General features: G+C 42.6%; 1 protein-coding gene across 1 annotated transcript in view; it reads left to right on the forward strand.

Moving 5' to 3' along the window:
* Window positions 1–7,329: 7,329 nt before the first annotated feature.
* Window positions 7,330–10,800, forward strand: part of TINAGL1 (tubulointerstitial nephritis antigen like 1) — a 46,519-nt gene continuing 43,048 nt past the window's right edge. Inside the window, exon 1 of the mRNA XM_058443291.1 lies at window positions 7,330–7,419. The gene's annotated coding sequence lies outside the window, so the exon portion shown is untranslated. The remainder of the gene's footprint in view (window positions 7,420–10,800) is intronic.

A 10,800-nucleotide genomic window follows, 5' to 3' on the forward strand; every position in this document is an offset into this window, starting at 1 on the left:
GAAAAAAGGTTTAATTGACTCATGGTTCCACATGACTGCAGAGGCCTCAGGAGACTTACAATCATGACAGAAGCGAAAGGGGAAGCAAGGCACATCTTACATGGTGGTAGGAGAGACAGAGAGAGAAAGAGTGAGGAAGTGCCATACTTAAACCCATTAGCAATCTTGAGAACTCCCTCACTATCATGAGAACAACATGGGGAAACCACCCCCATGATCCAATCACCTCCCATCAGGTCCCTCCCTCCACAGGTGGGGATTACAGTTCAAGATGAGATTTGGGTGGGGACACAGGCCAAACCATATCACCGAGTAATTCCCATTGTATGATTCCCAGTTTCATTAGAATGTTTCATAGACCTACAGCCACAAAAACAAAGCCTCTGACCTCTAGGGCAACAGACACTGTGGCAAGGCACAAAAGCTGCAGCTGTTTTCAATTATCTCAAGGACTTTGGGTAGTAATTGATCATCTAGATTCACAGTCATACAGTGAGCTATTAGTAAAGTATTAAAAACTGTCCAAGCAGGCATCGAATTGAGAAGAATTTTCTGGATGTATTTCTTTAAATAGGGTTCCTAATAGTATATTATGCCTGAAAGAAGGTGCCATAGGCTATAGGAACATCGAACTGATTCCAAGAAGTCAACATCAGAGTTCCAATATCCTCCTGATATTGAAAAAGAAAGGTTTGTTCTACTTCCATATAAGTTAGATGAGTGATTTCCCAATAAGAGAAATGGGGATCAAACAAAGGAGAGGATGTTACTAGATACTCATCATCATGACAGGAAAATGCAAAAACAAAATGTATATGCAAAAGAAAATCATCGTGAATACAGACCTGGTCTGGTATCTTGGGAAATACTGTCTACTCAGATGTTGTCTCCTTCCCACCTTTGGAGGAGTCAGAAATCTTAGAGAACTTTAATTGGAGGTCTCTGATGGACTTGGAAGTCCATTTAAGTGTTGGAGTTTTTCTTAACTGAGAAATGTGAATCCAGGAGTCAACTCCTTCAAGTTTAGCTTCACAGTGATTAGTCAACAATACCTGATAAGCTCCTTTCCAATGAGGTTGAAGCGAGACTTTTAGTTGATGTCTTTTTCAGTAAACAGAGTCACCTGGCTGGAGATTGTGGTATTTGAGATCTTCATCTTCTGGGAGCACACTGTTAAGTTTTATTGATCTTTTTTTGAAAAGACATTTAGTTAAGCCTTGACAATAATGGAGTATATCTCCTTTCAGTAAAGTTGGTTTATATAAACCACCATCCAATTTCATAGGTCACCATGTAATTATCTTATGAGATAATTGATGTTTTCTAAAAGAAGTTGCTCTTAGGTTGAGTGAAATCAGTGGAAAAGCCTTGGGCCACATAATATGAAAAGCTTTCATTAATTTTGCCAGCTGGATTATTATTATTTTGTTTCTCCATTCCACCAATTCAGAAGACTGTGGATGGTATGCAAAATGAAAATGTTGGAAAATGAGCCAGATTTTACAAATGGAGTGGACGATCTCTCCAGTAAAATGAGTCCCCTATTGCGATGTAATTTGGAAGGAATTCCCCAAGAGGGAATTACCCACTGCAACCCATATTTTTCTACTGCTTGTGCCATGACTTTTCTGCAAGCAAATGCTTCAATCTGATGAGTGAACATACAAATCATAACCAGCACATATTTATAACCCTGGGCTGGAGGTAATTGGATAAAATTCATTTGCCATGTATTGAAACGTCCAGTGGGCAAAGGGAAATGCCCTTGAAATCTATGAAGACACTTTCTTGGATTAGGTTTAGGACAACTTGGACATTTAGCATAAAGTCTATGAGCTATTGTGGGTGAGAATTCCCAATAATAATTGTTTTCACCAGGCAATGATTTTTTCAGGCCTCCAGTGAGTGAGCTCATAGATATGTTTTGACATAGAAAATTGAAATCCCAAAGGCAAAACTGGTCTGTCGTTGGGTCCATAACATAATTTGCAAGTGGAGAAAAAGCACCCCCATTTTTGTTAGCCATATCTGCTTTTCCCTCTCTGAAGCCTTTTCTTGAGCCCCTTGGAGTTCCTTTTCAATGGAGTGCATTTTAAATATAGCCACCTCTCTAGTTTTATTTGATATCAGTGTTAATGCAGACTTTTCTGCTGTTGAATCAGCAAAATGATTTCCTTTACTCTTTGGAGAATGAAGTTGGAAATGTCCAGGGCTGTTATAGATGGGCTTGATAATAGTCCATTATTTTTGTTGTTGTTAATTGGATGGCTTCTAAATGATCAGAAACTTGAGAGCCACGATAATAGGGCGTCTGGAGGAGGTTGCTATTTCCACAACATTCCAAAATCATGAGCTACACCCAAAGCAGAATAGCGATCAACGTAAACATTAGCCATTTGATTTTTGACCATTTGACAAGCTCTGGCGAGCCCTATTAACTCAGCTAACTGTGCTGATTCTACTTTAGGCAAGGGATTGCTCTCTGTAATGTCCACAAGAGACACAATGGCCTAGCCTGCTCATTATTTTCCAAATTCATCCTTTAGATAAGATCCATCTGTGAACCAGATAACATCAGCATTTTACAGCAGTGTCTCCTGTAAATCCTGTCTGGGCATCAAAAGCTATTCTGTTAGTAAAATACAGTCATGAGGCATCTCATCAGTTGTTTCAGGAAGTAATGTGGGATTAAGAGTATTACAGTAAGGGAGGCTAGTATGTGCAGCAGAGAGTGAAAGTACTTTATACGAAGCTAACCTGTTAACAGAAAAGTGTTGCATATATTTGTGAATTTAAAAGAGTTTCTACAGAATGAGGTACATATACAGTCAAATGAGCATACATTACAGTTGCCTGAGTGGCCTTAAAGAGCTTGCGGCTACAGAAATAGACCTCAGACAAGGGGGCAGCACATGCGCTATGGTGTGTCACTGCTGACTATAATGGTCAATAGGTCTATCTTGTCAGATAGACAAGATAGAATATCTTGTGTTTTTGGGTCAGAATACCCAGGGTGCTATCATATTTTTTATAAAAAAAAGGTAAAATGACAGCTGATAATTTAGATGGCCCAAAGCAGGGGCCCTTGTAAAATTTTCCTTTATTTCTTGAATTGCTATGTGTCCTTCTGATGTCCACTGTATAGAATCAAGTTGGTCTTCTTTTAATGATGTATATAAAGGCTGTGCCATGAGAGAAAAATTGGGGATCCACCTACAGCAGTAGCCAGTTAAGCTTAAGAATCCCGGAGCTACCTTTTAGTTTTTGGAGTGAGGTATGCAAGAATTCCAGTAACTCAATCCAGATTTATATGTTGTCCCTCTTTAGAAATTAAATGTCCCAAATGTTTTACTTCCATTAAGCAAAATTAGAGTTTTTCTGTACACACCTTGTGTTCTCTGTTTGCTAATTGTTCTAGCAAGTAAAGGGAGTTGTTTTTACAATCATGCAGACTAAAGGAGCACAACAAGAGATTATCCACATACTGTAGTAGAGTGGAATGTCCTTAAACATTTAGCTTAACCAGGCCAGCCCTTAACATTTGTGGAAAATAAGTTGGGCTTTCAGTATCACCTTGAGGCATAACAGTCAAGATGGACTGGTGTCCCAGGTAAAGGCAAACAAGTATTGACTGTCAGGATCAACTGATATTTTAAAAAGCACTGCATAAATCAATTGCAGTGAAATATTTACTGCTCATGTGTATATTAGATAAAAGAGTGTAGGGGTTTGGAACTACTGGGTGACAAGGGATGACAATATTTTTAATGGCTCTCAAATCTTGTATGAATCTCCATCCTTTCCCATTAGGTTTTGGTACTAGAAGGATGGGAGTATTATAAGGACTGGTGCAAGGAATAATCATTTTTTTAATCAATGAAATCTTTGATTATTTGTTTTATTCCTATCATTGCTTCCTGTTTTAATGAATATGATTTAATATGGGGAAGTGGCTTATTTGAATCCACCTGTATCCATATTGGAGTGGCTGTTAAATTTTTCCCATGTCAGTAGACAACTGGGACCATAAACAACCAGGGATTTGGCATAATAAAGCATCAAGTTCTTTTTTGTCTTACTACTTTATTGAATTTTGATGATCATTTGATCTAAACTTCCTAATTTATCATTTTCAGTCAATGCCCTTTCAGCCATTTTCTTTTTTTTTTTTTTTTGAGATGGACTCTCGCTGTCGCCCAGGCTGGAGCGCAGTGGCGTGATCTCGGCTCACTTCTCCTCTTTTTGAGAAGGAAATATGAACATTATAAAGCTCCAGAAAATCTCTTCCTATAAGATGTACTGGTGCAAAGGGCACCAAAAGAAAAGAATGTCCATCTAAATGACCTAATTGGAAAGGGAAAAGTTTTTATTTGTATATAGTCATTGGTTGATTATCTAATCAACCCTATCATTTGAACAATTTGATTACTCCGAGGAAGAGGGCTCTTTAAAAAGGTAGGGTTGAGAACAGAAAGGATAGATCCTGTGTCAACTAATGCCTTCGTTTTTTCTCCATTTACATATAGTTCCACTTCCCCTAGAGTGTTGCTTAAAAGACAGGGGAAGGCCCTCTTTATCTCCTTAGAATCCCTCATTCCTCTTCTCCTTTCTCTTTTTCTTTCTGTTTCTGTACCCATTTCAACTTTCTGCAATTTTTCTTTAGATGTATTATTTTCTTGCAATAATAATAGACATCTTTAGATGTTTATTGGACTCCCTTTTGAAAGGGAGACTTCTGTTTAGGTCAGATAAATTGACCAGTACATTGTTGAGGCTGTAAATTCATGATGTTAGTGGCTTTTTAATCTTTCTTCTGCTGTATAACTCTGGCCAAGTTTATCAGCAAGATTCACTAGTTCTGAAGTGTGCACAGAATGCCAATTTATTTGGTGCAATTTGACCACTTTGGCCAATTGCTCATTGAGTCCATGAAAGAAGATTGAATTTAATAAAGAATCATTCCGATAATCTCTTAGACTTTATTCGCAAATATTATTTAAAATCCCTCTCAGATATTTCAAAATAGTCCAGCACAGTCTCATTTGCTCCTTGTTTACATCGCTGGTCTTTAGACGAGGCAGTGGTCTTAGGAAATATCTGGGAAATTACTTGTGCTAAACGATTTGCTAGTTCCCGAGTTCTCTCTTGGTCTTTGGCTTTTTCTTTATGAAAATTGCTTAATGAATCTTTCCAGTCAGTCTTTGATAATGATTCCTTCACTTTTTTTTTTTTTTTTCAGATACTAACATGTGAACCAGCTGATACACATCTGAATAGCCAGGTTCACAAGTTCTTACAATTTAGACTAAACCATTTAGTGAAACCTATAGGATCCTGGGTAGGGTCTGGAAACGTCTTAGTAAGAGCTGTAAGTTCTGCCTTGGTCCAGGAGCATAAGCCACTAAAGATTCTCCCCTTGGGTTAGGCTTTTTATTTTAAAAAGATGCTGTCAAAACTTCTGTGGGTGGGCCAGGCGCGGTGGCTCACGCCTGTAATCGCAGCAGTTTGGGAGGCTGAGGCGGGCGGATCACGAGGTCAGGTGATCGAGACCATCCTGGCTAACATGGCGAAACCCCGTCTCTACTAAAAATACAAAAAATTAGCCAGGTGTGGTGGCGGGCGCCTGTAGTCCCGGCTACTTGGGAGGCTGAGGCAGGAGAATGGTGTGAAACCAGGAGGCAGAGCTTGCAGTGAGCCGAGATCGCGCCACTGCACTTCAGCCTGGGAGACAGCAAGACTCTGTCTCAAAAAAAAAAAACCACAAAAAAACTTCTGTGGGTGATGGAGAAAGGAGTAAAGGAAGATCTGGGCAAAGCAGTTCTGAAAGCAAAGGGTACAAGGGTTCTGAGGCAGTAGAAGGAGTGGTAGGTGGAGGACGTGAGACGGTAGAGACTTCAGACAATGTTTCCAGTCCAGAAACAGTTTCCAAGATCTTGTGGTTCACCTCCTGAGAGGAAGCAATTTTATCTTTCCCTCTTTTAGAAGCATCTAAATACCATTTGAAATAACTATCTCATGCTTTCTGTTTAATTTTTGAGCTGACTCCTTCCAACTGTGCATATAAATAAACCAATTTCGGAATCTTGAATGAGCCCCATTTCGGCCAAGTTAAGCTAATTTCATTTTCAGTGATGTTGGTCTAATGAGTCAGAAATTTACAAAATAAGGCACCATAACTTTTAATTATAAATCCAACTGGTGTCTTGGAAGGTGGTGACCCTGTCAACTTTAGATGTCTTGTTTTCCTTGTTTCTCCCCACTTCTCCCTTGTCTGCAGCAAACTAAGGTTGTATTCAGGGTCAAAAGTGTGCTGCGGGCTGGGGTGCAGTGGTTCATGTCTGTAATCCCAGCACATCGTGAGGCTGAGTCGGTAGAAGTGCTTGAGCCCAGGAGTTCAAGGCCAATCTGAAAGAAGACATACAAGTAGTGAGACTCTATCTCTACAAAAAGGAAAAAAGAAATGAGCCGGGCATGGTGGTGTGTGCCTGTAGTTCCAGCTACTCAGGAGGCTGAGGTGGGAGGATCACTTGGGCCCAGGTGGTTGAGGCTGCAGTGAGCCATGATCACACCACTGCACTCCAGCCTGAGTGACAGAGTGAGACCCTGTCTCAAAAATAAAAGGGTGTTGCATATGAGCTTCACTCCTCGGGCTCTTACCCCCGAGGTGGTCTGCTCTCTTGGCATGTCTCAGGAGAAGCTCTGCTGCTGAAGCAGCTGCTATTCCGAGCACTAGGTGACTAACCTTTATGAGAGGTTCCTAGAGGAAATATTGCAATATGAGTGTTGATGGTGACGCCCTTTGGGACTGCTGCGAGCCATGAGGAATCTCCTCCAACACCTCCACAAGGTTCTTAGTCACCTAAGAATACCTGAGATTTGGGCTGGAGGGAGCAATTCTATCTCAATTGCCCTCATATAGAAGGTAAAGGGTTGCTGCAGACAAAAAAGCTTTTTTGTCGCCCAGGCTGGAGTGCAGTGGCGCGATCTCAGCTCACTGCAAGCTCCGCCTCCCGGGTTCACGCCATTCTCCTGCCTCAGCCTCCCTCGCCAGGCTAATTTTTTGTATTTTTAGCAGAGATGGGGTTTCACCGTGTTAGCCAGGATGGTCTGGATCTCCTGACCTCGTGATCCGCCCGCCTCAGCCTCCAAAGTGCTGGGATTACAGGCGTGAGCCACCGGGCCCAAAAAAACCTTTTAAAAAGAGAAACACTCAGCTGATGGAAGAAACCACCGCTCTAACCATGGCAATGCTTGGATGACCTTTTCCTTCCTTTCTAGCAGTTGAGAACAACAAGCAATAACAATCATACGAAGAATCTAGCAAACTCAGACTTTACTTCTCCTTTTGGCGGTCCTGGAAACAGCTCAGAATAAAGTGGATCTGGACCTCTACAGAAGAGAGCAAGCTCCGGATTACAGGTAACTCACGCCGTGCACTCAGTGGCTCCCCCAGAGTCCATTTGAACACAATGAGTTCGTGCTGATACCAAGCACCAAGTGCCAAGAATGAGTTCTGGGTGTCTGCGGATCCTGCTGGAATTCCGCCGAGTATGCTATCTGTTGACCCAAAAAGTGAAAGAATAGGCACTATAAACTTAAATCAAAGTTAACTTTATTCTGAGACAAGTTTGAGGATTATAGCCTGGGAACACAGACTCAGAACAAACCCAGAATGCGTCCTGTGGTGGGTTCCATGAGGCACAGTATGTATATGTTTTCTACATAGAAAATGGGAGAAGCACGGCCAGGAGCGGTGGCTCACACCTGTAATCCCAGCACTTTGGGAGGCTGAGTCAGGTAGATCACAAGGTCAGGAGATCGAGACCATCCTGGACAACATGGTGAAACTCCATCTCTACCAAAAATACAAAAATTAGTTGGATGTGATGGTGTGTGCCTGTAATCCCAGCTACTCAGGAGGCTGAGGCAGGAGAATCGCTTGAACCAGGGAATCAGAGGTTGCAGTGAGCCGAGATTGAGCCATTGTACTCCTGCCTGGAGGCAGAGTGAGACACCATCTCCAATAAATAAATAAATAAATAAATAAATAAATAAATAAATAAATAAATAAGAAACCATATCTAAGAAACCCCTGCCTAACCCAAAGTCATAATGACATACTCTTATGCTGTCTTCTAAGAGTTTTATGCTTTTAGCTCTTACATTTAGGTCTTGGTTCCTTTTGAGTTACCTTTTGCATATGGTGTGAGGTAGGAGTCCAGATTCATTCTTTCACATGTGGAAACCCAGTTGTCCCAGCAATGAATAGTTATTCCTGAAGTATTTATTCAACATTTACTCAGATGGTGGTATGTAGAGGGAGGGTAGATGGCTGGGCCTGTGCTAACAGCACTGGACCTGTCTTTTCTGTCCTCAGCAAGGTTTCTCTGCCCAGACATGCAGGATTTCTTCAGCAAAGCAAAAGCCCTGCAGATTACCGGATCCATCCTCTCCTAAAGCCAGGGGGACCATGAGAAATTAGTACCTGAGCATCACCTCTCTCCAAGTGACTTATCAAAGCGTTATTTCCAATCACATACTGAGTTTTGATAAAACAGTTTTATTCTTTGGTTTTCTTCTTCTCCTTTTATTTCCTGTGTGTTTTGAGGCCTCAGCAGTTGAGCTGGTTCACCTTGGAACCTGACTCTGACAAACAAAAGGAAGTAGAGTTTGAGCATCTTTCCAGGTGATACAAGAGTGAAGCCTCCGAAGCTTTGGAGGGGAAGTGTATTAGTTTGTTTTGCGTTGCTACAAAGGAATACCTGAGACTGGGTGATTTATAAAGAGGTTTATTTGGCTTATGGTTCTGCAAGCTGTACAAGAAGCATGGTGCCAACATCTGCTTCTGGTGAGGACTCAGGAAGCTTCCACTCATGGCTGAAGGCAAAGGGGAAGCTGGCATCACATGGCAAGAGAGGGAGCAAGACAGAGGAGGGGGCACCAGGCTCCTCTAAACAACCAGATCTCGTATGGACTCACAGAGTGAGAACTCACTCATTACTTCAAGGACAGCACCACGACATTTATGAGGGGTGCACCCGCATGACACAAACACCTCCCACTAGGCCTCACCTCCAACATTGGAGGTCACATTTCAACATGAGATTTGGAGGTGGCAAAACATCCAAACCATATCAGGGAGGGAGGGGCAGGGTGGTGGATACAGCTGCACAGACTAGGAAATGGGCCAGAAGCAGCTTTCCAGCTTGTGCAGGTGCTAGGAAACAGAGGCTGGTAAGACACAGAAAGCCTTTCGGTCTCCAAGCGTCCAGCTTGGTCTAGATCAGATCTGCGATTAAGGTCATCTTATCAGAAGGGTTCTTTGGGTTCTGGAAGCCATAATCTGCCCCTCCACTTTCACATCTGGAATATCAGGACAACATTTGACATGTAGCATACATCAGTTTTGGAGCCTAGGAAATTCCCACCTACCTTCTTCCACCCACTACACTCCTTTCTGTTCCTCCTGATGCTAGACTTTTTCCCGCCTCCGAGCCTTCACACTGCTAGCCGTTACCTATGCCTGGAATGCTCTCCCCTGGTGTCTAACCTGCCTGATGCCTCCTCATCCTTCAGAGCTGAGTTAAATGTCCCCACCTCAGAGAAGCCTTTGCTGACTGCCTTTGCTCCTCCTGGGCCTGGTTGCCCCTAGACCCACTCTCTGCCCCCCAACACTTAGTTCTATCCTGCAGGAGCACTGGCTTCCAGCAGAGAGCAGCTGCTGGGGACCACTGACAGGAGACTGGGAAGACAAGGAAAAAGCCAGGGTTTGTCTCCCTCTCCTCTCTGTCCCAGGTGGCTTCTTAGGTAGTGGCTATGTCTTCGTGGTTCCAGCTTCTGCAGAGTGGCATCCGAACTTGGCTTGGGAAATACCACTTTTCCTTTTGCCCCTCCAGCCCAGGCATGATTGCAGCAATTCAGTCACTTGTCTGCGTTCCACTCCTAATTCTAGTTCTTTTGCTATTTTCAAAACATCTGCAGTGACTTCCCCCACTGAAGTCTTTAACACTTCAAAGGCATCCTTGAGGGTTAAAATCAACTTCTTTTAAACTCCTGTTAATCTTGATATTTTGACCTCTTCCCAGGAATCACAAATGTTCTTAATGGCACAAGAATGGTGACTCCTTTCTAGAATGTTTCCAATTTGCTTTGCCCAAATCCGTCGGAGGATCTCTCTGTAGCAGCTATAGCCTTACAAATTGTATTTCTTTTTTTTTTTTTTTTTCATAGTCTGAGACAGAGTCTCGCTCTGTCGCCCAGGCTGGAGTGCAGTGGCGCGATCTCGGCTCACTGCAAGCTCCGCCTCCTGGGTTCACGCCATTCTCCTGCCTCAGCCTCTCCGAGTAGCTGGGACTACAGGCGCCCGCCACCACGCCTGGCTAATTTTTTGTATTTTTAGTAGAGACAGGGTTTCACCGTGGTCTCGATCTCCTGACCTCGTGATCTGCCCGCCTCGGCCTCCCAAAGTGCTGGGATTACAAGCGTGAGCCACCGCGCCCGGCCACAAATTGTATTTCTTAAATAATAAGACTTGAAAGTTGAAATGACTCCTTAATCCATGGGCTGCAGAATGGATGTTGTGTTAGCAGGCATGAAAACAACTTAATCTCTTTGTACATCTCCATCAGGGCTCTTGAGTAACCAGGTGCATTGTCAATGAGCTGAAATATTTTTAAGGGAATCTTTTTTTTTTCTGAGTAGTAGGTCTCAACAGTGGACATAAAATATTCAGTCAACCATGCTGTAAACAGAGGTGCTGTCATCAGGCTTTGTTGTTGCATTTATACAGCACAGGCAGAG

The sequence above is a fragment of the Hylobates moloch genome, unplaced genomic scaffold, assembly GCF_009828535.3.
Source record: "Hylobates moloch isolate HMO894 unplaced genomic scaffold, HMol_V3 SCAFFOLD_8, whole genome shotgun sequence".
Lineage (NCBI taxonomy): Eukaryota > Metazoa > Chordata > Mammalia > Primates > Hylobatidae > Hylobates > Hylobates moloch.